This window comes from Elgaria multicarinata, chromosome 9 (assembly GCF_023053635.1).
Source record: "Elgaria multicarinata webbii isolate HBS135686 ecotype San Diego chromosome 9, rElgMul1.1.pri, whole genome shotgun sequence".
In the NCBI taxonomy this organism is placed as follows: domain Eukaryota; kingdom Metazoa; phylum Chordata; class Lepidosauria; order Squamata; family Anguidae; genus Elgaria; species Elgaria multicarinata.
Genome location: NC_086179.1, coordinates 37,036,146 through 37,063,778, shown reverse-complemented (window position 1 = coordinate 37,063,778; position 27,633 = coordinate 37,036,146). Strand labels below are relative to the sequence as shown.

Below are 27,633 nucleotides of genomic sequence, written 5' to 3'. Positions count from 1 at the left end.
TTGTTTAAAGATGAGAGGGCTGAACCCATGGGAGCCGGTGATATGTATAGATGTATGCATCCTAAAGCATCTGTAGGGAAGTTATAATCCGCTGCAAAGGTTGGTGCACTGTCCCTTTAAAGGTTCCTTCGCCTCCCTCTTTCCTCCATCATCACCGCTCGGAGCACTTACCTACTGCCGATGACATAATTTCTATCCTCTAATTGGCTGCTTTCTACCTCAGTCACCTTTTACTGCACCGCCCATCCCTTTCTCTCCTAAGTTACTCGACAGTCGTTGACGGGCCCTGATGTCACTCATTCGCCTCGGCTCCTTTTGATTGGCTACGCGACCTGTCGGTCTCGAACTCTGAGAGTTGGTGGGTGGGAACTTCCGTGGCTGTGAGGAGCCGAGCCGGCGGCGGGGAGGTTGGGTTTTTGCGTGCTCGGGGAAGTTTTCGGTGGCGGTGGCTCCGGAAAGGGGAGGACGGCGGACCGTCGGCAGCTGGGATGTCGTCGTGACCAGGTGAGTGGAGGCAGGCAGGCTTCGGCCTTGCACGAGGGAAACGTGTCAGCTCGTTGCCCCTCCCGCGCAGGGGCTTCTCTATCTATGGGGCAGGGAACCGCCCCTTTGGAAAGCACGAACCGGGGCTGCCCTAGCCGCTAGGAGAAGGTGGCCTTGGGCCGGGCCACATGGCTTTTCCCTGCCTCACGAGGTGAGGGCAGTGGGTGAACCGCGCCCTTCATCTTCTGGAAGCCTTCCGCACGAACTAGTGCCGGCCACCCCCATTTTCCTTTGCAGTGAATCAAACCTTGCGAACCCTCCCAAGACGGCGGGCCTCTTATCCAGTCTACGTGACTTCGTGTGTGCTCCTCTCACCTCCTGCCTCCACTTCATATTCATAACCAAAGCGTTGGATGCCACATTTTCTCCCACAGATTTGCCTCGGTGCGTTCGGGTCAGTCAGCCGCGAGGCTTCTGCTTTTCCCTGTAACACCCCCTCTGTCGTGTCATTTCACCCTTTCATCTGAACGTGATTCAGCTTTAAGTAGGGAGTGGAAAGAGGTTTTTTTATGCTTCTGAATCTTGTGCTTGGAGATTTTATTTTATTTATTGCATTTGTATACCACCCCATAGCCGAAGCTCTCTGGGTGGTTTACATAGGATAATTGGGTGTTATCGTTATCCTAGCACTTTTCCCATAGGGTTGTATCCTGTGTCATAGTTTGATGACATGGGTGCTCTTTTCATTATCCCAATTTGTAAGCATCTAGAAGGGAGATGTGTTACTCAGTTGTAGCAAAAACTACAGTTTTCTGTCACCTTGAAGACTATCCAATTTGTTGTGGAATAAGCTTTTGTAACAGCCCTTGGGCCTTTCAGATGACATGCTAAGCCATGGTTAGGCTGCTAACCCTTTTGCAGCAAATGGTTAGTGAGTGTGTTTGTTTGTTTGTTTATTTATCATATTTATACCCCACTCCTCAGCCAAAAAAGGCTCTCGGAGCGGCTTACACTTAGCAAAAAAGACAGTCCCTGCCCTCAGGCTTACAGTCTAATAAAGACATGACACACAAGGAACAGGAGTCCAAGAAGGAAGAGGGAAGAGTTATGTAGACACCATGGTTAAGAATGGCTCACACACAACATGCTAAGTCATGGTTCACGCCAAGCCATAATGGCCCCGTTCAGAAGACACCTTAAACCATGTCTTTAACCACGGTGGTTAAACCAGAAAGCTGGGCTGTGTTCAGAAGACACCTTAAAACACGGCTTTAATCATGGTGACTAAGGCAAAAAGATTTATTCACCATGGTTAAAACTATGGTTTAAGGTGTCTTCTGAACACGGCCCAGCTTTCTGGCTTAACCACCATGGTTAAAGCCGTGGTTTAAGGTGTCTTCTGAACGGGGCCAATGTTTAGCTCAAAATGCTTAACTACTGTGGCTTAGCGTGTCATCTGAACAGAGTCCTCTTCCCTTTTATAAAAGCTTATGTTGTCCAGATGTTTTGAGAAATACTTCCATAACCTCCAACCATTTGCTTTGCTGGGTGGGGTTGATGGGAGTTGTAATCCTAAACATTCATTTTTGTTACATTACAGCTATGTCTCTGAGAAATATATTCCTACTTGCTTTCAGACACTGGCGTGATTTGTCAGATCATTCCTGGGTTCTATAGTCTTTTTGTCACTATGGAATTCAGATTTAGACATGTGCAACTGGGCAGGCATAAGCAAATTTCCCTGCCCCCTCCCCCCATGACAACCCCTCCAACTCTTTGAACATGCTACATAGAAGTTCGTGGGACCCTGCTGAATGGGGGTGAGCTGTGGTGTGGAGAAAAAGGGCAAAATGTGGTGGAGGCAGAATGTTCATGAAAGGTGCCTCTACCCATTTGGGGGGGATTCTCCCTCCCTCACTTAACACAGCTCATCCAAGAAGGTTCCCTGACCTTCTGCATAGTAAGTTCAAAGAGCAAGAGGGGCTGTAGTGGAGAGGTGGGGCTAGAGGAACCTGCTTCTTCCAGTCCTGTTGCACACATTTAAATCTGCGTCTAACTCTTATCTAATTATTTAGCAAGGAGTTTGCATGCTTGTTGATGTGATAAATATGTTGAACAATAGTTTCCCATTTGTTTTTATGAGCAATATCCCTGAGTGTGGATCATCAGATCTGCACATAATTGTACATAAGGAATTTTAGGTTTGGGTTGGATAACTGGTTAAAGCGTTAAAATGTCTTAGTACAAGTGGGCAGAAAATGCATGAGGATGCCAGATCTGGTAGGCATTCTAAGGCTGGAAGAATTCCAACAGGATTTCCATTCCACAACTATTTCAACAGTTTGCTCTTCTACACATGGATGGTATGACTCCTCATTGTGTCACTACTATACTTTAAACAGATGAAAAATTGGTATGCGTACCAATATTAGCATCCCTCTTTTAAATGTATGAAGACTTTTTAGATATGAATGATACTCAACCATTTCCTGGATATGATCTATTGCCAGCTACACTTTTCTTCTGCTTCTGATCAAGAAGTTGAAGGCCATTTCTTCACTGATGAGCATATATCCTAGACATATTCCTGCCTTGTATGTAATAGTTGGATAGCTGACTTCACAAGTGACAGAACTATAGCAAAAAAAACCCTCTGCTAATTACAGTGGGGTTTCTTGAAAGAACTTAATATTTTTGGTGAGGGATGACATAATGTGATAGCATCTGTTGTCATGATGTAAATGTTTCTGCTGTGCTTTGTAGCCCGTTGGATTCTAAGATAAGCTAACTTAAGGAAGTTCAGGGAAGGAAAGGTTCTTGTTCCTCCTTTCTTCCCTGCAGCCATTTGCATATTCCAGAAAGCCTCTCTTGGTGATCAAAGACCCTCCAGAACAATGTGGGGTTAAGCTGCTGAGAAAGAAGATAGTTACCACAAATTGGGTGGAACTCTGCTTGGTTTTGGGTGATTTCCTCTTCCCCAGCAGCTCCCTGTGCTCCATTCTACACGGTCTCAGTCCTATCCCTCTGAATTGTCAGCTTTTGGGTTGGTAGACAAATTGATAATGCAATCTTTGATTAAAGTTTAAAGGAAAAAAATGCAACATTAGTTGGTGGTAGGTTGCAGGTGCTTACAAAGCTACCAGTGTGCCAAATATTAATAATATCAGAACTGCTAGGAATTTGATAAGACCCGTGGAGTCCAGTACTCTGCAGTAGTCATCTGGACAGCTGCAGAAAACTCTCAAGTAAAGCATCATAGTGAGAGCATCTTTTGTTGCTTGTCCCTAGCATTAGCTGCTTTTAAAACTATCCTTTTAAAAACAGTGTAATCACAATAATATGTGACAAAGAAATCTGTAAGCTTTATTATATGTTATTGTTATACTTCTTTGTATGTCCTGAATTTGTTGTTAGGCAACTTCATTGCTTGCCCCAAAGTTGTGTTTTGGGACAGAATTTGTCTTCCATTTTTTTCCACATTGTTCATAATTTTAAACACCTCTATCATATCCCTCAGCCATCAGTATATTTCTTTTTCTATGCTAAAGATTTAAACATCTTAAGAAAAAAGACACAAGGATATTCCTGAGCACTTTCTCTACCTTTGTCTTTTAGTTTTACTGAAATTCCTTATTCCTTGTATTGGTGAGGTTATTCATTGCTGGTGGGAAATTGTCTTAGAATACACCATCCTGTTAAAACCAGACTGCCTGAATTTCAGTTAGATATCTGAACATCTGAAACACAGCATTTTGTTTTCAATTGTGTTACTCATTTCAACAGGAAATAGCATGTAGATCTGAAGAAGTTGGGGAAACAAAGTGAAAGAACAAATCTCTAGATTGAGTGTCTTCATTTCCACCCACACCAGCTAGTTCCCAGTATAGTGTGCATCTGTGTTTGCGCAAGATGACAAAGTTCAGACTTTAATAGTGGTCTGTGCAGATACAGCATCCTGCATGCATGTGCATAGCCTTGGAAGTAGGGGTCAGTAGGCAAACACACTATCCAACTCTTGATTACTGCTTACTGCATTTTCTTGCCTAGGCTTTTATTCTTAATCTTATCAGTCTTTTACTTTCCCCCATCCACTTACTGTTTTGAATTTAGGATTGAGTTTTGAATGATCAATTCAGCCTTTGTTCTTAGTTTTGCAGTATACAGTAAGTTAAAACAGGTTCTTCATATTTTATATGCAGCTGTTTTAGACTGCAATCCTATACAAATGTCCCTAGAAATAAGTCAATTTGAAAAATATCAGTCTTTTTTCTAAGAAGGCATTGAGCTACATGTGAGAGGTTCTGAAAGTCATGTTGGTTAGTCCATAGTACATACAGGAGTACTTGGCTGTATAATTTTACAGTATTTCCTTTTGCTTGCTCCTCAAGTATTGGAGCAAGAAATTAGCCCTTGTAAAATTTACTTTGGGCTTTATTTTGAGCCTATTAGGGTTGGGCAAAGTAGTGTAACTTCCAGAAATTATCTAGGAATGACCTCATCCTTGCCCTGAACTTCAATTTCTTTTGGAATGTAATAGCTTTTGAAAATTGAACTAAATGCTACTAAATCTTGGAAAAGGAGAATTCAGTTAATACCTAATTTGATTTTATGGAAATATTTTTATAAGCACTTCATGGGAAAATAACATTTGTAGTTTATTATCCATCTTTGTGACTCAATTTTGGAAAAATGTATTTAAGTTGATCTAATGAATGTATATATCTTTAAACTTACAGCTTTAACTGGAGTGATGTGCAACTCATAAATTCAAAAGGGGCAATAATTTGGCAGTCCTAAGAATCAGATTACTGTTTCGTATTGTTTGTATTAAAGTATTTTACAGGGATTTTTTTTTTCATGAAATTAGGTATACTAAGTTTTTGATGAGTTCCAGCAGGAATATAATTATGGAGTTAGGTGTGAGATTGAAATTTTGATTAACTAAGAATTTCTAAGCCTTTTGTCCCATTTGATGCTTTACTTGGAAAAGATTTGTCTTGAACCTTTGTTGGTATCTACAACAGCTAATTGTGCTGCCTCATTTCTTCTTCTTTCTGGCCTATCCCAGTACTACCTCTTTTCTGCTTCCTAAAACTGCTTCATACGTTGCTTTGTTGAGCTTACTTGATTTGGAGCTATGCAAAATTGACCTTTCATTAGTTTTAATAGCTGCAACTCATAACAAATGAGTTTGCTGTGTCAGGAACAAAGCTGACTGGCTCCTTTGGTGTGCAAGTTCTACTTGTCTCTGTCACAAATTCATAATCTGTATTTGTTGTCTTTTTTTTTTGAAAACCACAGCCCTTTCTATAATAAAAATAGATATTACTCATGATACTATATGACATATTGGAATAATATGTTAGTCTTTGATTACCCATGAACAAGGAAATTATATTATAAGACCATTCAGTGTAATGATCATGATTAGTAGAACTAGATGTTGCTTATGAGGTGTAGTTAAAAGAGGTTGTGCTACTAACAAAGTAGGAAGCAGGCTTCAGTAGAGGTGGAGTTGATTCAGGTTTAAAGAATGTAGAGGCAAGAATAAAATTTACATGGATAACTTTACCTTGAAAATAAGGTTTACAACCATCCAGTGAGGGAAATTCTGGAATAGTCACTTGAACATTCCTGCAAGGAGTTGGACACAATAGCTAAATGGTTCCTCCAACTCTATGATTGGTGTACCTTGAAAGTGTCAGGTTATGTTATGGAATATTTCATAACGTGGAGTACATTGGTTGCTTTTGGATGTCAAGCAGTTTATGAAATAGGATTTTTAACAAACCATAATTAATGTTAGCAATTTAGTTTAGGATTCAGATGAAACATTCAGAGAAATGTGGTTAATAGAATATGAAATGAAAGCTTCAAAACTCCTCACAGTTGTGCCAGAAGGGTGGGGTAGCCGTCCCCTCTTCTCTGGTGCAACTGTGGAAATTTTCACATCCATATTCCATTATTTACATTCTAGTGTTTTGTCTGAATCCTAAACTGCATAGCTAATGTTAACTATGGTTTGGGTAGGTACATAACCCATGGTTTAAAGTTGGCTTGTTTCAGACAAACCATAGTTAACACTAGCTACAGTTCGTCAATCTGTGTGACACACCACCCTGTGAATATGGAAGGGAAGATGCCATCCTCCTCCTCCCAGGAACACAGGAAGAGGATAGGGAAGGTGGGAATGCTTGGGTTCAAGCTTCCCTAGGTGAGTTCATGTCACATTAATCTATAGTCTAGTGTGACTTCTAACCACAAGACCATTACGTTTTAGCAGTAGGCTGAGGTGATCATAGAAATAAACTAATTTGGTTCTAAAACATTTGATGGAGATAAAATCCATCCCATTGCATACTTGCTGCTCTTAACAGGTTGACCCACTTGATGTGGATGATAGTGGCTCATTTCAGACAACACGTTTCTCTACTCAGTGGGAAAACTCCACTCAATGGTTGAGTTTTTAGGAGGTACTCACCACACAACATGTTCTAACCACCATTGTGTGACGTTTGATTGACACTTCCTCTGACCTCTCTCCTCCCCCAGTCCTGATGGTATCTCCTGACGGCTCCCCTATAGCGGTACTCGCTCCTTTCTCCACAATTGCCAGAGAACTCTGTAGCCAGTAAGAAAAGTCCACACAATGGAAAACTCCATGGAGCCCTCCACACAGCACAACGGTTGGGCAGGAACTATCCTCTGCACAGCGTGGATATTCAGTGTGGAGGGTTTTCCAAAAAGCAACTCCACCATGGGGTAGAGTTGTCCCATCAGACAACACATTTCTCAACAGTGTTGTAAAAACTCCATTCTGGAGTCCTAAAACCACCGTTGAGTAATGGATGCTGCTGTTTTTATACTGTTGTTTTTATGTTTCTGATGGTTTTTAAATTTTGTATACTGTTTTAATGTTTACTGTTTTTAGCTTTTGTGAACCGCCCAGAGCGCTTCAGCTGTGGGGCGATATATAAATGTAATAAATAAATAAAGTGTTGTCTGAACTGAGCCAGTGTCTTAAATAGCATACAGTCTGTAATATGGGGCTTGGGACTTAAGGAATAAATTTTATATAAAACGTCCAGGTATTCCAAGATGTTCCTGTCACTTCACATCTTTTCAATCTCAGCATTAATGGAATTGACATATGTTGGGTGTTATAAGGTTGTTGTCATCTTTTATCCTGGAGGCTTGAATTTCAGGTCTTGAATATGTCATCAGTATATGACTAAACAGCCAACCAAACCTGGGTGGGTAGAGGAATCCCTTTGGCTTCTAAATTCCTGGAGGCAAAGGCTATCAATGGCTTCTAGCCCTGATGGTTGCGTGCTATCTCCAGTATTCGAGGCAGTAAGCCTATGTGCACCAGTTGCTGGGGAACATGGGTGGGAGGGTGCTGTTCACCATGTCCTGCCTTGTTGGTCTCTGGCTGATGGCTGGTTGGTCACTGTGTGAACAGAGTACTGGACTAGATGGACTCTTGGTCTGATCCAGGATGGCACTTCTTATATTCTAAATGTCCTTAATGTTTTATTTTGCTCAACTGTCTTTTGTTGTATGTCATATACTTTAGCATCATTTTTCTTGAATGTTAGGTGCTAAACATTCTTAGTTGCAATAATTGCTCTTTTGAAACATCCCAATCCTGCCCTAGAGCAGGTGGTTGGACTGGAATGATGACATTAAAGTGTGGTATAGTTCTCTTGACACTTCTGAAAACGTGTATTATTTTTTGCTTTGTGTGCATGGTTGGGCACTTAAAGAAAAGATATAACTTGGTGGGGCTGCCAGGGATGTGCTGAAATTGTTTAGGACTACACTTGGCCTGTCATTGGACTACCCCTGCATTTTGTTAAGATAAGAATGGAGCAAGGTCTCTTAATGAATTTCCTGTCTTTCTTCCAGTATGGTTTGTGATGTGACTACTTTGATTGCATTCTGTAATTGTGCTGAGGGGCAATTTTCATTTTGTGCCTCTGATCTTGTACTTAATTTTGAAGCTCTAATTAAACATACAAAAGTTGGGTCAGCAGTTGGTCTTTGAAGAGAGGCACCTGAAATACAGACCTTTCATAGGAGACTTCCTTTCAATTCATTTGTACATTTTAGATGATGGAAAAACAGTGGTAGCAACAGTAGGCGCATTCCTTTCAGCCCCAGCATGCATTTTTCAAACTTGCTTTAGTTTGGAGGAAAGGTCTTTTCTTACCTTTCTTTACCACTGGAGAGGTTATGTGCATTTTCAACCAGAAACAAAGTAGGGAATTTGGTCTGTCACTGGCTTTTTCCTTTGCTTTACATCTTCATTAACTTGTCTGTGTCAGAAGCCTTCCCATTGTCTTGTGCCAAAAGTAAACAAAACATTTGCAAAGTAGGCTTGACTTGTAAAGTTGAAGGCTGTTCAGGGTGGGGATCCTGTTGGGTCCTTGAGCTCTGAAAAGTGTTGCTGATCATTTCCTCCCTGGTTATTCTGTTTTTGTCTTCAGTTGTGAAATGCCAGCATTCAAAGATGATTTGATATTTTGAAGGTCTTGACAATGAGTAGCAATGAGAACATATTCTTATAAACCTAATGGTGGTTTCCCTGGGAGAGAGTGGTGCTTTGGAAATCAAATTAGGCTGCCTCCAGGGAGTTGTTCCCTAAAGACACATGCTGTGTATAGAAACTTGTTTGTAACACTGTTTTAGTTGTTTTTTATAACAGGTAATACAGAAAGCAATAAACAAAATCTCTGTACCCCCAACAGACAACATAAAAAATAGGAACTTATATTTCATTACTTACATTAAGGAACATGAAGGATCCCAACTTCTGGATTGTTGTTCTAACAAGGTTTACTTGGGCTTTGAAAATATGTAATAGGAGAGGCATACTGCAGAGGTTTTAAATGTTGGTGGGGGAGAAGGGATAAAACTCCAGATCAGAGACATTTTCTTAGTGCCAGCTGGAGAATTTCCATATTGCTCAACTACTCTTAAGTTCTGAGTCACCACTAGTGAAGGCAGATAACCATTGTAATTGCTGGAATAGCAACAGTTTGGCCTCGACATGTAAACAATGGTGTATAAACATTTCCACTGAATTGAGAAGTTTATTAGCAAGACAAGACTTCTGCATCTCTTACAGTTGACGCTATGTTCTCACAGGAAAAAGAACTGATTCTTTTTTTCTTTTTCTTTTTTTGCAGTACTGTTATACCACATAGCTGGAAAAAACAGATGTAGGGTAAAAAAAAAAACTTTGTGGTTTTGTCTGACGTATACGCCAAAACAATGAATGCTGCTTATGCCCATTTTTATTTTTCATAATAGTGCTCTGATAATTAAAGAGTGAAAGTACAATTGCAGACTCTATAAGAGCCTTGCTAATAATTCACTCATCTGCCCACTTATGTTACTGTTAACTATTTATATATGTGCTGTGTGCGTTATTGCCATTTGCATAATTTTTGTAAACCGCCAAGAGAGCTTCGACTATATAAATTTAATAAATAAATAATTCCCTGTGCTGCAGTGCAGTTTGGTTTCTTGTCTGAACCTGGCATGAGGTGCAGTGGGTATGGCTTTGTACCCACCATACAACCTCTACTGCAACATGGCAGCCCTCACTGCAGGACAGGGAATTATGCAAATCGCAGTTGTGTGCATAGGGGCAGGAGAAGAAGCCATGATGGCTTCTTCCCTCTACGCAATTGTCTGAACCCAGTCATAGACTTGATTAGTAAACTCTCACAGTGTGCCCGACATCTGGTTTCTTTGGAATATTTTCTGTTGAGTGCATGATCTCTCTCTCTTTCTTTCTCTGTCAGCTCACTTGTCATCTACAATGTTTATGCTCACAGGTTCCTGTCAGGAAGTTACAATGTTTAAAGAAGTAATTTTATAATTCATAAATTATATAATTACTGAGATTCTGTTTCAGATGGGGCCAATGCAGCAAATGTTTAGTTCCAAGTTAAGGTCAGAAGGCAGTCCAGGTCCTAGCAGGCAGAGTCTAAGCAAAGAACAAGGTAGCCAGGCAGGGTCAATTCCAAATGCAGGTTTGAAGATGGTCCAAGCACAGGGAGGTCCAGTGAAGACAGCTAGGCAGTCAGGGAACACATAAGTAGGAGCTGATGCACAGATATTGTTCCAACAATTCTCTGCCTGAGACCTTCAAGCCTGAGTTCCCTGAGCTCCATCCAGGGCTCAGCTGCAGATCATCAGCTCTGGAAGAGGTCCTACTCACCAGGAGAGCCTTGCTCATGAGTTGCCCGTTACTTATGAGCAGCTGCTTTTTGTAAGCAGGCAGTTTTTTGCTTGACCTTTGCTTCTTTTGCCTGAATCTTTAGATGCCGGCATCCCTGAGGGCTAGGCATTAGCTCATCATCCATTTCCAAATCAGAAACTGAACCCTCCCTCTCTTGATGGAGTGGATCTGATGCTGTCTCCCCTGAGAGCTCAGGATCTTCTTAGTGGCTTTTTCCCTGGGGACCTCTGGCTCTAGATCCAAGGATTCCTTCAAGGGGGCATGAGTATGTAGAAGCCACTACCTCCTCTTAGCCCTATTTTGCATCCATACCAATATGCCCTCAACCACTGTGTTTTCAGCTGCAGGGGGAATATTGAACAGGGTGTAGTCCCTGAAAGACCAATTTCAGGCTCACCAGAGACTGCTGTGGCTCCAAAATAGGGATGAAGTTGCTCTTTGTAAAAATGTAGAGCTTGGAACTTGTTATTCATTTACATTGCATTCACTACATGTCAAACTGTCTTTATCTTTGCTTGTTTTATTTTTAAATGACACTTGATTTCAGAGTCCAGCCATATCTCTTTTTTATGTTTTGGAAAAAAGAGCTGCATAACTTATTTCTGGATGGATTGTCTTGAGCTATTAGAACTTGTCTGGTTCAAGTACAGTGTCTGAAAGTACATTCACATCCTACTAGAATCCAAGCTAAATCTGTAAAACTAGCATGGTGCATGCCATTGACTTATCAAGCATTACTCTGTAGATATCAACACCAGAAAAGAGGTATCTGTTGGGAAAGCAGTGCTTCAGTTTCATGAGGCGTCTACTCCTACCTCATCGCATGTCACCTTTCTAATTATCCATTGTTGGACAGCACAAGAGTTACAACAAAGAAAGAAGTCACACTTACTGTAACAGATATTTGAATTGCTCTGTGCAGTGATAACCCTTCATCTTTTGCTGCTACTCTTGGGAAGTTCCATGGTGGCTCAGTGAAGGGAATGAGTGATTTCCCCCACTCATTGGCAGGAAGGAGGATAATTAAACTGTTAGTCAAGGGGAGGCAATATGTATCCAGGCCTGAAAGACTTGAGTTGATTGTCCATGTCCAATTCTTCTTGTGTGATTGCTCAGAGTTACTGAAAGAAGTTTGTTCTGTTACAGGTAAATGCAACCTCATGGAAAGTGTTAAAAGCTGGGAAGGGAGGGAATGGTGCTTAGAAAGCATGTTACTTTAGATCTTACTAAAAGAGCTGAGATAAAATGAATTGATGAAAGTAGGTAATATGTCTTAAAAGTCAAGTTCTAGACCTCATCTTTAAATTTGTTTTTGTTTTAATATAGACTCTCACTTTTGACCTACAATAAGAAGATGCAGAAGCAAAAATCACATAAATTTATCATGCTTGTGATTTTATAGCTGAATACATCCTTGTAAAAGCAAGAAAAACTAAATTATAAACTATTGCCCTGGAAGCTTTCCCCCAATTCTGTGCTACTGCTCTTCAAAGATGAAAACACTTTAACACAGAGAGTGATGTGATGAAAGCTTCAAACTAACATGCTATTGTAGTCATTGCAGTCTGATTCTGACAACTTGACAATTGTATAGAGACTTAATTTCTAGAGAATTTCTGGGCTGCTATCTGAGTAGTTGTGTTGCCACAGGATGAAAGTTGGGAAAGATAAAACTGGAGTTAGCAGTTCTCATGTGAACATAGTCTATATGTCTAACTTTAGATAAAGATGATATGAAATTGTTGTTTGGGTATATTGGACTGGGTGCAGTACTCTTGGTCAAAGTGGAATATAATATTTGGTGCTAGGGAAATCGAGATATTGTACTGTTTAGTATCTCTTAGGGAATACTCTTCAAATGGCCAAATATCATTCCTGACATGCACAAGGTACATGGGGAGTTTACCAATGCACATTTTGATTGCTGCACATCCAAATGTATGTACATGATCAGCACGGGTAGTGGTCAGTGGCCCATTTCGCATACAACAGCTTAACAATCCATAGTTAGTTGGGGCCATACTTTAGCGAGCTGCTTCCTGCTCATTTGACACTTCCACTTTACATCTGCTTTTGTAAACAAACCAGAAACCATTCCTTGGTTGTTTGATGTGATGTATGAACCTGGAGTTCTGGGTTGTTGAGGGACAAACAAGTCAGAGTTTGAACCCAAGGCTTGTTGTTGGGTGAAAACTCTGGGTTGTTTGACACTTAAATTCCTGTGCTTCTTTGAAGTACTTCCTAGTTTGTTGTGATGGTCACTAGTGGAGCTGTCATCTGGAATTGCTATTAATGCATAGACATATGGGAAGCATATATAGGTGTTGTTTGTATATAACAATGACAAATAATGTTACTTTTTTGAGAGAGTATGAAGAAAAGATGCATTCTCATTCTAAACCTTACATAATAGTATAAGTTGTTCCTTTTTATTTGCACCTCCAGATAGTTAGGTAGCTGGGCTTAGGCTGCGGTATATATACATATTTGCAAGTGGGAGCCTGCAACAAATGTTGTGCATTTGTGTGAATTTCCAAAGCTGTCTCTTCTTAGGCTCCCCAGAATGGTCAGCTAAACTGAAAATAGAAATGCTTGTCTGTAGTAGTCTTGGTCTGTACTAATGATTCTTAAAAAAAAACATAGTTTGGAGAATCTGAGGTAAGCGCCCTCCTCTTTTCATGCAAGCAGCTTAATTATTTCCTGGTTCAAACAAATGCTAGGTTGTCCACAAACCAGGGTTTGATCCTGGTTTGTGGAGAAACTATAGTTGGATTAAACCAGGAAATAAGTTATTAAGCTGCATGTTTGAGGGGATGAGGGAGCATGTGAGTACGGGACTTATTCATGATTTTCTAAGGCAGGGGTACTCGAACCACAATGGAGTAAGGCCAAATTACTGCCTCTGTTGGCTGGATGATGTCAGTGGGCATTATAGATAACATGGCTTGAATTTATGTGATTTTTGTTTCTCTTGCAGTGATTGGACCTCCTGGCATGGAACTGAACTGGGTTGATTTGTGGGAACTATAAGGTATGTCAATGTTTTAAAAAATCTTTGAGCTGCACTTAACTGATGATTTCATGATTTATAGTTTTTTCCTTGACCTTATTGTGGATTCCAGCCTTTTGCTTGTTGTGTGGATGTGTGTGTAAAAAAAGCCACATAACTACAGCTGTGGCCTAAAGCAAAGTGTTTTCCTACCAAATATAAAATCTCATAGTTATTTCAGAATCCATGGATTTTTATCAGTGATGTGGGTTTTCTGAAAAACAGTGATTCATTTTTTCCTTAGTTAAAATATTTTCTGATGGATTGTGATTTTACTTTTGCACATGACATTTAGTTAACAAGTGCTTCCCGGGATGGGATTATTTCCCATGCCGATGGAGGTGCGCGCTGGGCACAAGCGGCAGGTGTTTCTGCTGCTCTTGCCTCACGACTCTGTAAGCAAGGGAAATAATCCACGTAGCCCACCACATGACATGTTAATCAAAAGTTGTGCATTTAGTCAACTCTGCACAGCATTGGTTATCTCCGTTGGTTCTTTCTTGCAAATAACCAACCATGACATGGTTTTTCCCAACAGGCGAAACATTAGTCAACATTAAACAACAGTCGCTTAAATAGTCCACATGTTGTCCGAACAAACCTAATGATTGGGTTCACAACTCAATGGTTAAGTGTGGGTTGTCATGACTGGGTTATTGTTGAAATGTGGCTTCTCAGGTTGTCTAAATTTAGGCATGATTGGAATGTGCACTTTTTGTTTAAATTTTAAGGCAGAAAATGATGACACTGATATAATGTACAAATTTTAGCATGTCCAAAGGCTGATATTACCTATATATGCATGCTTGCTAGAAATAGTCACCTGAAGACAATGAATTACAATTTTGAAATGGCTAAATCTGTACTGTATCCATTCATTACTCTATTTCTTCGATTCTAAGATGCACTTTTTTTCCCAATATAAACATCTCTAAAAATGGGGTGCGTCTTAGAATCGCAGGTGTGTCTTAGGTTTTTTTTTCCTGTTGGTGGTACTGAAATTAGTGTGCATCTTACAATTGATAGCGTCTTACAATCAAAGAAATGTATGTTACCAATCAGTGTTATGGAACAATGTTTCTTAGAAATTGATATATTTTCCATGGGAAACAAATAGCAGTGGAAAGTATATCAATGTATATTCAATGAACAATTACTGCATAAAATGTGAACAGACTTATACTGATAGCAAAGCATCTCTCTGTGTGTGTGTGTAAGGGAGTAAGATGGGGGGAAGGAAAATAGGTTCTAGATTCTGTGGGATTCTGGAATAACCTTGTCTAATGTCTATATCCAGGTTAAACATTTGGATTCCAGTAAATCTTTTTTAAAGTCTCAAATATTTTTGCTTTGCTTAATAGACAAGTTAATGCAATCTGTGAGGCTGAAACATTTTTGCTAACAGAATGAGGTATAGAAAATAAGCTATCTAAATGTTTAAAAATACTCATTTCTATATCCCAGTCTGTGTACAGATGACAGCATTTTGGAGGGTTGAGTATCATGGATTGGTAGATTTCCTGCAGAAAAATACTGGTGAGCCAAACAGCTTTGTGCAGGCTCTGCCTGAGAAACGTTTAGATCTTTGCTGAGCAAGTGATTCTTAAATAAGTGGCATTTGCCAGATGTTGGTCTGTGAGTTGGTTGGATTGGGTACACACAGAAAGCATTTTCTTCTGAGTCCAATATAAAGCCACCAGTGGTATTTCTGGTGTTTTAATTGCTGTAGCCTCAGGGGTTTTCCACCAAGTCCAAACCCATACGATCAATTTTGATAATGTTGTTGCTCCCATGTCCTCCATGTAGGGATGTGATTGGCTACTATGGGAAAAGGATGCTGTGCTAGAGAGGCTTTTTGTCTGATCTAGCAATGCTGCTCTTAAGTTGTTGGGGTAGAAGCTGAGCATGTTACTTCCCTAGCAGATAAGGGAAGATCTAGTCTGTTATTTATTCTTTCTTCTTGCAAGCTGCTGATCCAACCAAGGATGAATATGTGGTGGTGGCAGTGGCCCTGGCTTAAAGTTAGAATATTTATTTATTTATCACATTTCCTTACCTCCCATCAGCCAAAGCTGTCTGGATGGTTCACAAAAATTAAAACCACACTGCAGCATAAAACGATAGAAAATATTTTAAAAACTTATTAATTTAATATAAAAGTACAACTGGAATAAAACCTAGCAGCAATATAGAGGTTTAAAATATAGATTTAAAACAGAGTTAAAAGAATAGCATGCTAAAATGCCTGAGAAAATAAAAAGGTCTTCACCTGGTGCTGAAAACAGTACAATGTAGGTGCCTGGTGAACCTCTCTAGAAAGTTCATTCCACAATTGGGGTGCCACTGCAGAAAAGGCCCTCTTCCTCATAGCCATCCACCTCACTTTCTTTGGTAGGGGCTCATGGAGAACATGATTTTATGGTCTGCGGAGGTACATATGGGAGGAGATGAGATGATCCTTTAGATAATCTGACCCTAAAAGTCTTCGAATGTTAATATCAGTACTTTGAGTTGGGCCCAGACATGGACTGGCAGCCAGTGCAGCTGGAAAAGTACTAGCATAATATGATCTCATTGGCCATCCTCATTAACAATCTTGCTAGCTAAATTTGGACTAGCTAAGTTTCTGGACCATTTTCAAAAGGCAGCCCCATGTATAACGTATTGCAGTAATCCAGACATGAGGTTATCTCTGTCCAGATAAAGACGTAGTTGGTATATCAGTCTAAGCTGATAAAAGGTGCTCTTTGCCACTGAGTCCACCTGTGCCTCAAGTGACAGTTCTGTGAAACTGATCTTTTAGGGGGACTGCAACTGCCTCTAGAACAGGCCAGGCAGAGAAACCACCCACTAACAGTACCTCTGTCTTGTCTGGATTTAGTATCAGTTTATTGGCCCTTATCCAGTCCATTACCATGCTCAGGCACTGATTCGGAACAGTCACTGCCACACCTGAATTTGATGAAAAGGAAGATAGAGCTGGGTGTCTTCTGCATATTGATAACACCTCAGCCCACAACTCCAGATAACCTCCCCCAGTGGTTTCATGTAGATGTTGAACCACATAGGGGATAATATAGCGCTTTTTAGAACCTCATAGCATAGTTGCCAGGGCACAGAGCAGTAATTTCCCTGGTACCACCTTTTGGAATTGATCATCCAAGTAGGATCAGAACCGCTGCTGCGCAGTGCCTCCAACTCTCAACCCAGACAACCTATCCAAAAGGATACCATGGTCAATGGTATCGAAAGCCACTGAGAGTTCCAAGAGAATCAAGACGGTTGCAGTTTCTATTCCATAACCAGACCTGAAGCCTGATTGAAGTAACTGAAACTCAATAACTGAAACTCATCCAATAAAACTGGACCAGACAGTGCTCTGGATGCCTCTACCAATGGAACTGCATTAATTGTGGTGTCCAATTCATGATGAATCTGAGCAACTTTGTTTTGAAAGTGCCGTGCAAACTCATTACAGTGTGCTACTGGGGGTCAACAGTTTCTCTCCCTGGCCTAGGATGTAGCAAGCCACAAATTGTTAAGAAAAGTTCTGCTAGATGACACTGAGAGGGTGCAGTGCTGGTGAAGAAGGTCTCTTTGCCACCCTCACTGCCAGAGTAGGCTAATGAGCTCTAATCTGTGTCCAGTCAGACTCCACATGAGTTTCCCCCCAACTGCGTTCTAGCCATCTCCGCTATTGCTTCATTGTACTTAGTTCAGGTGTATAGAATCATAGAATCATAGAATAGCAGAGTTGGAAGGGGCCTACAAGGCCATCGAGTCCAACCCCCTGCTCAATGCAGGAATCCACCCTAAAGCATCCCTAACAGATGCTTGTCCAGCTGCCTCTTGAAGGCCTCTAGTGTGGGAGAGCCCACAACCTCCCTAGGTAACTGATTCCACCGTCACACTGCTCTAACAGTCAGGAAGTTTTTCCTGATGTCCAGCCGGAATCTGGCTTCCTTTAACTTGAGCCCATTATTCCGTGTCCTGCACTCTGGGAGGATCGAGAAGAGATCCTGGCCCTCCTCTGTGTGACAACCTTTTAAGTATTTGAGGAGTGCTATCATGTCTCCCCTCAATCTTCTCTTCTCCAGGCTAAACATGCCCAGTTCTTTCAGTTTCTCTTCATAGGGCTTTGTTTCTAGACCCCTGATCATCCTGGTTGCCCTCTTCTGAATACGCTCCAGCTTGTCTGCGTCCTTCTTGAACTGTGGAGCCCAAAACTGGACGCAATACTCTAGATGAGGCCTAACCAGGGCCGAATAGAGAGGAACCAGTACCTCACGTGATTTGGAAGCTATACTTCTATTAATGCAGCCCAAAATAGCATTTGCCTTTCTTGCAGCCATATTTTATTTATTTTATTTATTTTATCGGGAGAGAGACAGGGGGAGTGCGACCCTGTTGGTTCTCCTGGACCTCTCAGCGGCCTTCGATACCATCGACCATGGTATCCTTCTGGATAGGTTGTCTGAGCTGGGAGTTGGAGGTACTGCGTTGCAGTGGTTCCGCTCCTACTTGGATGGCCGATTCCAGAAGGTGGTGCTGGGGGATTATTGCTCTGTGCCGTGGCACCTAAGCCATGGGGTTCCACAGGGCTCTATCTTATCCCCTATGCTGTTTAACATATACATGAAGCCGCTGGGGGAGGTTATCCGGAGATGTGGACTGAGGTGTCATCAATATGCGGATGATACCCAGCTCTACCTTTCCTTTTCATCAAACCCAGGTGAGGCAGTGGCTGTTCTGAACCAGTGCCTGGGCACGGTAATGGACTGGATGAGGGCTAATAAACTGAAACTCAATCCAGACAAGACGGAGGTACTGTTAGCGGGTGGTTCTTCTGTCCGGCGAGGTGATGTTTGCCCTGTCCTGGACGGGGTTGCACTCCCCCTAAAGGATCGGGTCCGTAGTTTGGGGGTGCTCTTCGATCCAGAACTGTCACTTGAGGCACAGGTGAACTCAGTGGCAAAAAGCACCTTTTATCAGCTCAGGCTGATATACCAGCTGCGCCCTTATCTGGACAGAGATAGCTTAGCTACAGTTATCCATGCTCTGATAACCTCTCGTTTGGATTACTGCAATGCGTTATACGTGGGGCTGCCTTTGAAAACGGTCCGGAAACTTCAACTGGTGCAAAACAGGGCAGCAAGGTTATTAACAGGGACTGGCCGGCGAGATCACATTACGCCAGTCCTTTTACAACTTCATTGGCTGCCAGTCCAGGTCCGGGCCCAATTCAAAGTGCTGGTATTGACATTTAAAGCCCTAAACGGTTTGGGGCCAGGTTATCTGAAGGAACGCCTCCTCCCATATGTACCTACCCGGACCTTAAGATCATCTACAGGGGGCCTTCTCCGTGAGCCCCTGCCAAAGGAAGTGAGGCAGGTGGCTACTAGGAGGAGGGCTTTCTCCGCTGTGGCACCCCGGTTGTGGAACGAGCTCCCCAGAGAGGTCCGCTTGGCGCCTACACTGTACTGCTTTCGTCGCCAGCTGAAGACCTTTTTATTCACTCAGTATTTTAACACTTAATTTTAACTTAAATTTAAATTTTACTGTTTTAACTCTGTATTTTAATCCTATATCAACTTTGCTGTGTGGTTTTATCCTGGTTGCGCTTTTTATACTGTATTTCGTAATTGTGTTTTAAACTGTTGGGTGTTTTACTGTGGTTTTAATTTTTGTGAACCGCCCAGAGAGCTTCGGCTATTGGGCGGTATAAAAATGTAATAAATAAATAAATAAATAAATAAATAAAATTTATTTATTTATTACATTTTTATACCGCCCAATAGCCGAAGCTCTCTGGGCGGTTCACAAAATTATCGCACTGTTGGCTCATATTCAGCTCACTGTTGGCTCATATTCAGCAAGGAGCTGGCTAGACTCTGCTCAGGAGGAGATGGTGCTTGGACACGACGTGTTGACCGCCTGAGTCATTTCTACATTCCACAGAACAACCTGGGCTTTGACAGGAGTACCAGCCATACCAGCAGGAAAATACCACAGAGTCCTCTGGAATCCATCAGAATCCATTAGCCCCTAGGGGTGGAGCATTTAATAGGTCCCCCATCCTTGCAGAAGGGAAAGGTTGCCTAGAATCTAAATCTCAATAGGAAGTGATATGACCATGACAAGGGGATAGATGTTAATTCCCTCACTTTCAGATTAATTCCCTTACTTTCAGATCACCATCCTCCTGCCCAGTCGAGAAAACCAGATCAAATGCGTATCTGTTAGTGTGTTGGGCCGATGACATGTAAAGACAGCTCCATGGTTGTCATGGCAGCCATGAAGTCCTGAGCCGCCCTGGATACAGCAGCCTTGACATGGACATTGAGATTCCCCAGAACCGTCATCCTAGAGATCCTCAGCACCAAATCTGAGACCACCTCTGTCAGCTCAGGCAGGGGGTCTGATAGGTAGTAAAGTGGGCAGAGAATCCCAAATGCTGTTGGCTTATTTATTTTTCTATTTAATAGAATTGTCTTCCATAACTGAGGAAAAAAGTTGTACCTTTTTGCAAGCATCCTTTTTATGTTTCAGTCTACATGGAGGAGTACAGCATACAGAAAGAAAGAAATATTTGTAAATCCCAAATCCTATTCATTTAAATGCGATCTACATGTTTATACTATCGCAGCCTTTTTCAGATAGATTTCCTTGCAAGGACATGACTTGTTTTGGCCATTCATCCTTGCATATTGCTTAGGGGAGTAATGCGAATATTTCAGGTCATCATTGTATATTGTTTATTCCTTTTGAAAACAATGAATAGGCAAGGTCCAATGCTACAGATCCTTTCTCTGTCATGGCATGCCACCTGTCAAGTTCTTATCACACTTGCTTCTTTATCTACATGGATTGCGAAACTTGTTTTGATCTTTCTCAATCAAGAGCCTGCAGAATAGTGCCTAGGGAAATGGACATACAGTGTTTGACATCTGTGGCTTCTTATAACAAGTAGAAGCTGTGGGACTAGTAAAAAGCACCAGCGTTGCAATGCTCACTTACAGTATTTCTATGATCACATGTAGTTTGAGCTTAAGATAGGGACAGGTAAATACACCTCAGTATTGGGAGTTCCCAAGGCAATCTCAATTCTATTAATTTGCTAGATGTGCTATGAAGGAGAGCATCAAACACAGGTAGGGTAATTTTATTTCATTTTCCTGTTCCTATCATTGAACTGTGCCCTTTAACACTAAAGAGTAACAGATAAATAATTTAGATCTTTTCTGTGTGCATTTTGCTGTGCCCGTTAATTTAGAACTTTTTTCTCTCTCTCCCTTATTACAATAGTTGTCCATTATGAAAGATATGCATATAGAAATATACTCACAAGAATGAAGGGATGTGAAGGAGTAGAGAAATTACTTTTGTACTGTATGGTGGTTGTACATTTTGCTTGCCAGAAAAGCTGAAATAAAACAGAGAAAGAGAAAACAATATGAAAAAAGTAAAAACTGTTTTGTCTGATTTTCATAAGAGGAAAGGATTAATTTTTTTAAAGTTACATAGGAAGTTGTGTACAATTGTTAGCCTTTACTCTTTTTAAACGTGAAGCTACACTTACAACTAGGCACTTTTTTTGTTATTCTTAAAGCTAGACATTGCAACATTGATTTTCAGCTTTGCCAGCACAAGAGCTGGATATGTAGCATCCTTTCTTATACTGATGTCTTACACCGTGACCCTGTTCAGATGACATTCTAAATCACAGTGGTTAAGCATTTTGAACTAAACATTATAGCTTAGTGTGTTGTGTGAACCATTCCTAACCATGGTGGCTACATAACCATGGTTTAAACACGCTCACTAACCATTTGCTGCAAAGGTTTAGCAGCCTAATTTTGGCTTAGTGTATTGTCCTGAACAGGCCCGCTATGTCAAGACAAGAGGCTACTGCTTTGCCTTCCAGCTGATTCATGTTGAATGTAGAGAAAGTCCACACTTCTATTTCTCAGTTTGAGAACCATTCAAATGACTAGACTCAAGTAATAGCCTTTGTAGGAAAGATTAATGAATGGTTATAATGACCCAGTTTGCATGTAATAGCAGCAAACTGTGGGTTAGTTAATTAACCCACAATTTGCTGCAGTGCATGGTGCCATAGCAATTTTAAATGTTCAACCCCTGATCAAGTTGCTTCCTGACATTAGAACCCAGGCACTATAAGTTAATTGTGGGTTAAACAACCCACAGTTAACTTACAATTAGTAGTTAGGCTAACTGTGGGTTGTTTAACCCATGTTTAACCTATAGTGTCTGGGTCCAAACATCACATAGCAACCCTTGATAGGGGATTGAATATTCAAAATGGCAACAGTGTATAGAGTCACAGATTTAATCCCAGGCATCTTCAGTTAAATGAGTGGTAACAGGGCTGGGGAAAGACTTCTGCCTGAAAATCTGAAGAACTGATTGGAACACCGTTTGGATTGGTTCTGTTATTAATTGTCTCTCAGCAGCTTGGTGCAGTGTTCTTCCTTTTTGAATTGGGTTTGTCTAGAAGGTTTGCTATCTCTTAACACTAGTCTCTCTTCCTTCTCTGTTCAGTTAAGCTTGATCCACTTAACACCACTGTGCCCAAAGACTACATTTTCTTTTGGCCTCCTGGTCACACTTGCCAGAGTCATGTAACAGATGGCTTTTTTTAATGTAAGAAAAGTAGTTACTGCTTCCCAAAATAGCCTACTTCCACATGCCACCTGCTGCTGCTAGTTGATGCAAGTTGCTTAGCAATTCCTAAATGAGTAGGAAATTACCATTACCCTGGTAACTGCTCCTAAATAGAAACTGACTTAAAGAAGGAAAGAACAGAAAGAGATGCTTGTTGTAGGGTTCTCATTTGCTTAGGAAATTACTTTCTCACCTTCCTGTCCTCAAATAGGCTAGTAACACAAACTTTGCTGACTGCTGGTGGTATGTAGTGGAGAATGGTACACTATATGATGCAGCTATATTCTTGGGCCAGTAAACTGTCTGCATTTTATATTGGGGCTGCAAGCTTTAATCACTTGCCCAGTTTTCAGCAGTGGGGCTGTGAGTTAAAGGCATTCTTTGTTTTTACATTTTGCTTGTGGCATATGCCTGTTGTATTGAATGAGGAAAATATTAAAGATACATTTTTCATCTACATATAAGTGAAAGCTTTAGTTAAATTACAAGCTATATTATTCATTATTTCAGAAAAAGGCATCAGTATTCAAATGTTGATAATGTATAAATATATTCAATTTAAGCTATTTTAATTGGTGTAAAATGTTACACTATTTCTGAGCATCATTATGTAGTCTACTTCTTTATGGGGTAGGTCATGTAATTCCTGTTGGAAAAATCACGTGTTAGTTGGTGCTATTACTGACAGTTGATTACAAAAGAGCGTTATTACTTTGTATGTGTAGTTCCTGTTAGAAAGGGTTTTAACACTAACAAAACACAAGAAATATACCTTCAGAAGTTCAGTTTTATAGAAAACTACAGAACATGCTGTACCTTCAAACAATTAGGCTGTGTACTGTCTCTTTGCCCTCCTACCCTATTTATTTGTAAACATAGCTGCTGAGAGGGGAGGGGGGAAACATGAAATAAGGGGCAAAGGGGAGGAAAGCATAGGAAGTGAGAGTGTTGTCAGGGTCTCCTACATATTACTGTATGGGATTTCTAGGATGTTCTTCCATTTCACACAAGCTAGGCTGGCTAGGCTGGAATTGGGATGCTAGTCTCATTTACATTACTTTTCTCCTGGATGATACAGTTCCCCATGTGAAGTGAGAACAATGTTGGTCAGGCCAAAAGCAATACACGACAGTTAGCATGTTGATTTTAATTTCACTCTGTCTAGTACAGTAAGTGTATTCCAGAATCTTTTGGGACTTAGTGTGGAGAACTCTTGGATGTTTTTTCACTCCACATGCTTTCTTTCATTCCATTATGCTTCTCTTTGCTGCCCCCAATCCTAGATGTGGTATCTAGACCTGCAGGAAGCCATGAGCCATAGCTTTCCTGCACCTATGGAAAGGGGTTAGCCAGAGCCCCTTCTCAGAATTTTTGTTCTCTGTGGCATTGTTTTACTAATTATTATTATTATTATTTATTTATATAAATAATAATACATGGTATACATGGTGCTGTACAGAGTAAAACAGTAAATCGCAAGACCCTGCCGCATAGGCTTACATTCTAATAAAATCATAGTAAAGCAATAAGGAGGGGAAGAGAATGCAAACAAGCATTGGGTAGGGTAAACAGGCACAGGGTAGGGTAGAACTAACAGTATAAAGTCCAAGCAACATCAAGTTTTAAAGGCTTTAGGAAAAAGAAAAGTTTTTCAAACTGAGTATCAAACTGAGATGTTTGATACTCTCCAGGCTGGCTTTCAAACCAGCATTTTAACTAACTTTTAATAAATAATCTTCCAAGGGTACTATTTGACACTATTATGATTTGTCAACATTCAAGCTTGTATTTGTTTTTTTTAACAGAACTTAAAATGGCTGAATATGTACAACTTACATAGTAGAAATAACTTACCTATGAATATCATGGTGTGCACTCAATGAACTTCGTTTTTGCAGTCTGCTGCTTTTAAAAAAATTGAGTTGAAAGCAGTTCCACCTGAAGGATTTATTTCTTTTCTCTAACCAATTTTTCTCCTTTTCACAATGCATTGGGAGTTGTGGGAACTTTTTACAGATATTAAAAATGGGGGAGAGGAGAAGGTGGAACAGGCAACATTCCAATGAAGGTTGACATTTTAGAATGTATTACACATTTAGGTGTTGAAGTAACAAAAAGCTGCATTATAGTACACTGCACTTCCTTGTATTCAGTGAAGGTATAGGGCTGGATTATAAGAATGTAATTTTCCCTCCTCCTTCCTGCTACAGCCTTCTGCACCCTACCTAAAAATCTACTTCTAAAGATCAGGGGACTTCTGGGAATGACATTTTATGTGATGTGGGTGGCTGCTGCTGGAGAGAAGAATTGGCAGAAATTAAGGACGTTTCTTGCAGAAGTGGGGAATACTTTTGCTCCCCCAGTGCTGTGGTCCTGATTTGAATCCTGCCTTCTCCTTTTGTGGCTGCTGGGTTTTTAATTTTTCTAAAAAATAATAAGCTCAGAAGATCTCATCACTGATCTCCTCCCATCCTCTCTAGATTGGCTCTTTAAAATAGTTTTGCCCTCTCATATGGCTTTAGTGCTCTTTTATACGGGGGAGAAAATGTGAGTCACTATTAATTCATATTTTTTTATGAAAAAGTTGGGAGTCCTGGTTATAAGTGGAAGACGTCTAGAAAGATTTTTTTATTTTAAAAAGGGCAACATTTATTATATTTCAAGAAAAACTCTACAGAGCATTTAACTGTAGTTGTTGACTATTTTTTTTATACTTCCTGTTTAGCTAGGAACTTTCTCTGGATCCTGATGCATTTCTTTTAGTAAGCTTGGACTTCCGCATTCGAATACCTTGCCCTTGAAAAGGGCAACTTGATTAATTGCTGCAGTCTAAGCATTGTAATGCAGGGCTGGCAACTGAGCAAATCCTGCTCTCCCGCCTCCGCAGTCATGCTGAGGAAAAGATAAACAGTGCATTGCATTTATTTTAGCTTGATGCTGAACATTAGTATATTGATCTACAACCATGGTGCTGGGGCCACTGCCAACACTTAGGGTTTTTTTTTTCAAGAGGAGAAGATAAGGTGGGAACTGGATGGGGGAAAAGAAATATAAACAAGGACATAATACAGTAGTTTTAAAATGGGCCATATGTTGCAGAGTAGGGCTATTGCTGGGTCCTGAGTCCAAAAAGTCAGCAGTTTGAGAATATTAATGGTAGGACTGACTTCTTTCGGCCTTGTGTTGGACCTGAATTTGCAGCCTAATACCTCATATGTTATGGGTTGTGTGCCCTTGTAAATGTAAGTAAAAATGGATGCTCTACAAATAAGAAAACCTATATAAATGGCTTGTACTAGGGAAGGTGCCTACACCCATCCCCACTCAGGTTCTCGACCTGAACTGACCCTTGTCCAGTGCTAGTAGATTTTGGAAATAACTAAAAGGCAAGTCCTACTGTGGTTTGATGAAATCACCAGGTGGGTGGTAGGCCTTGTCATACACGTTCAGAGAGCTCCAGAATTTCAGTGAGTCAACTTGGTCATTGACCATGTGCTGTAACAGACCTCTGTGCTTTCCAGAAGGCCTTGTGCATCTACACCAGGTCATAATGTTATGAATGTGACTTGTCTACTGAAACAGAAGAAGGAAGGCATCCCTAGCTGCTTTGCCCTGTAGTTGCTGATAAATTATTTATGTCTGAATTTATATCAGTAAAATACTTTGACCTGGTTAACATGTAATGCTAAGCCATTTAACATGTAATGCTAAGCTATTTAAGCCATGGCTTGTTGCCCTACCTAGAATTTGTTTAGCAGATAATCAAATAACCCAGTTTATTTTCTCAGTCCCTGGGTTGTTTGTTTTCTCCTTTGCCCATCCCCTCCCTATATGCCAACTGCCCTTGGGGTGCTGCGATAATGGCATATAAAGAGTCAGGTTTTTGACTGCACTTGCCTGCTGCCTCTGTAGCCTGGCTAAACAATCCATGAACAACCCACAATTCTGGGTTCACAAATAACAACCTATTTATACAACCCACAGTTCATAACCTAACAACAAACCATGGGTTCTCTTTGTGGCTTGTTCGTGGTTAACCATAGTTAGCCCTTAGTCCTGGGTTCACTTATAATGACAACTCACGATTCAAGAAACAACAGTTTGTTGTTATGTGTGAACTAGGTCATTGAAAGAAAGAGCTACAGATAGAGAAGAAGGCTGGATCAGGAAATGTAGAATAATCTGCCTGAAGTCTTGTTTGCTCTCTTTTCAGATTGCCATCACGAAAGCCAAAGTGGATTTCTCCGGGGTACTGTGCCTGCCCCCTTCCGTCATTGCTGGAAATGGGCTGGACGGAGGAGGGGCTGGCGAGAATGAAGACGAGACGGTGTTGGTGTCTCTTTCGGCGGCACCAAGTCCCCAGAGTGAAGCTGTTGCCAATGAGCTGCAGGAGCTCTCCTTGCAGCCCGAGCTGACCCTAGGCCTCCATCCTGGCCGGAACCCCAATCTTCCTCCATTAAGTGAGAGGAAGAATGGTAAGTGGAACAATAAGGACTGTAATGTTGAAAATGGTGTATAGAATTCTAACTGTAATTTCCACTGATTAATTGCACTGTAGAAATATACTCTGTATGAAGAGTTTTGCACAACAGTCTCAGATTTGTTAATGTTAATGAAGGAGGTGTAGGCCTTTCCATCATAACTATTGCACTGTATCTGGTGACCTTTTATTTTTAGGTTGAGATCCCTCCCACACGCCATGATTGAATTTGTGTTCAGTAAGAATATGTATGTTAATTAGTGGTAGGAGATCAAAACAGAGCAAAGCCCTTACTTTTGTAGGTGAGCATACTCCTCCATTAGATTTCATGTGCTTAATGTAGTTTCCTTCTCCTTGATATAATAGGACTAGGAAGGAAGTGGGGTCTGTGGAACCTCTAAAATTGGCATTAGCCATATCAGGGACATTCTGGTCTCAATCTTGTTGCAGATAAGGGATTTCTTTTTTTATTTAAATTTGTTCATACTTTTGCACCCACAATGTGCATGTTCACATGACATGCTGACACACAATTGGTGAGAAGCTAAGCTCTGTGGGTTATTTTGTTGTTATTTACAGTTGGGTGGTTATTTACAGTTGCGCACTCTGCAGCGGCAGGAATCCAAAAATATAGTGACTTGCTTTGGCTGCACCCTTGTATGTCAAACATATAAGAGAATACTC

The 27,633-nt window shown here is 40.8% G+C and overlaps 1 long non-coding RNA gene across 1 annotated transcript; it reads left to right on the top strand.

The window, feature by feature from the left end:
* Positions 1-386: 386 nt before the first annotated feature.
* LOC134403424 (uncharacterized) lies at positions 387-26,770 on the top strand. Its single transcript, XR_010025802.1, has 3 exons — positions 387-504; positions 13,713-13,766; positions 26,683-26,770. It is a non-coding gene; the product is annotated as an uncharacterized LOC134403424 (long non-coding RNA).
* The last annotated feature ends 863 nt before the right edge of the window (positions 26,771-27,633 follow it).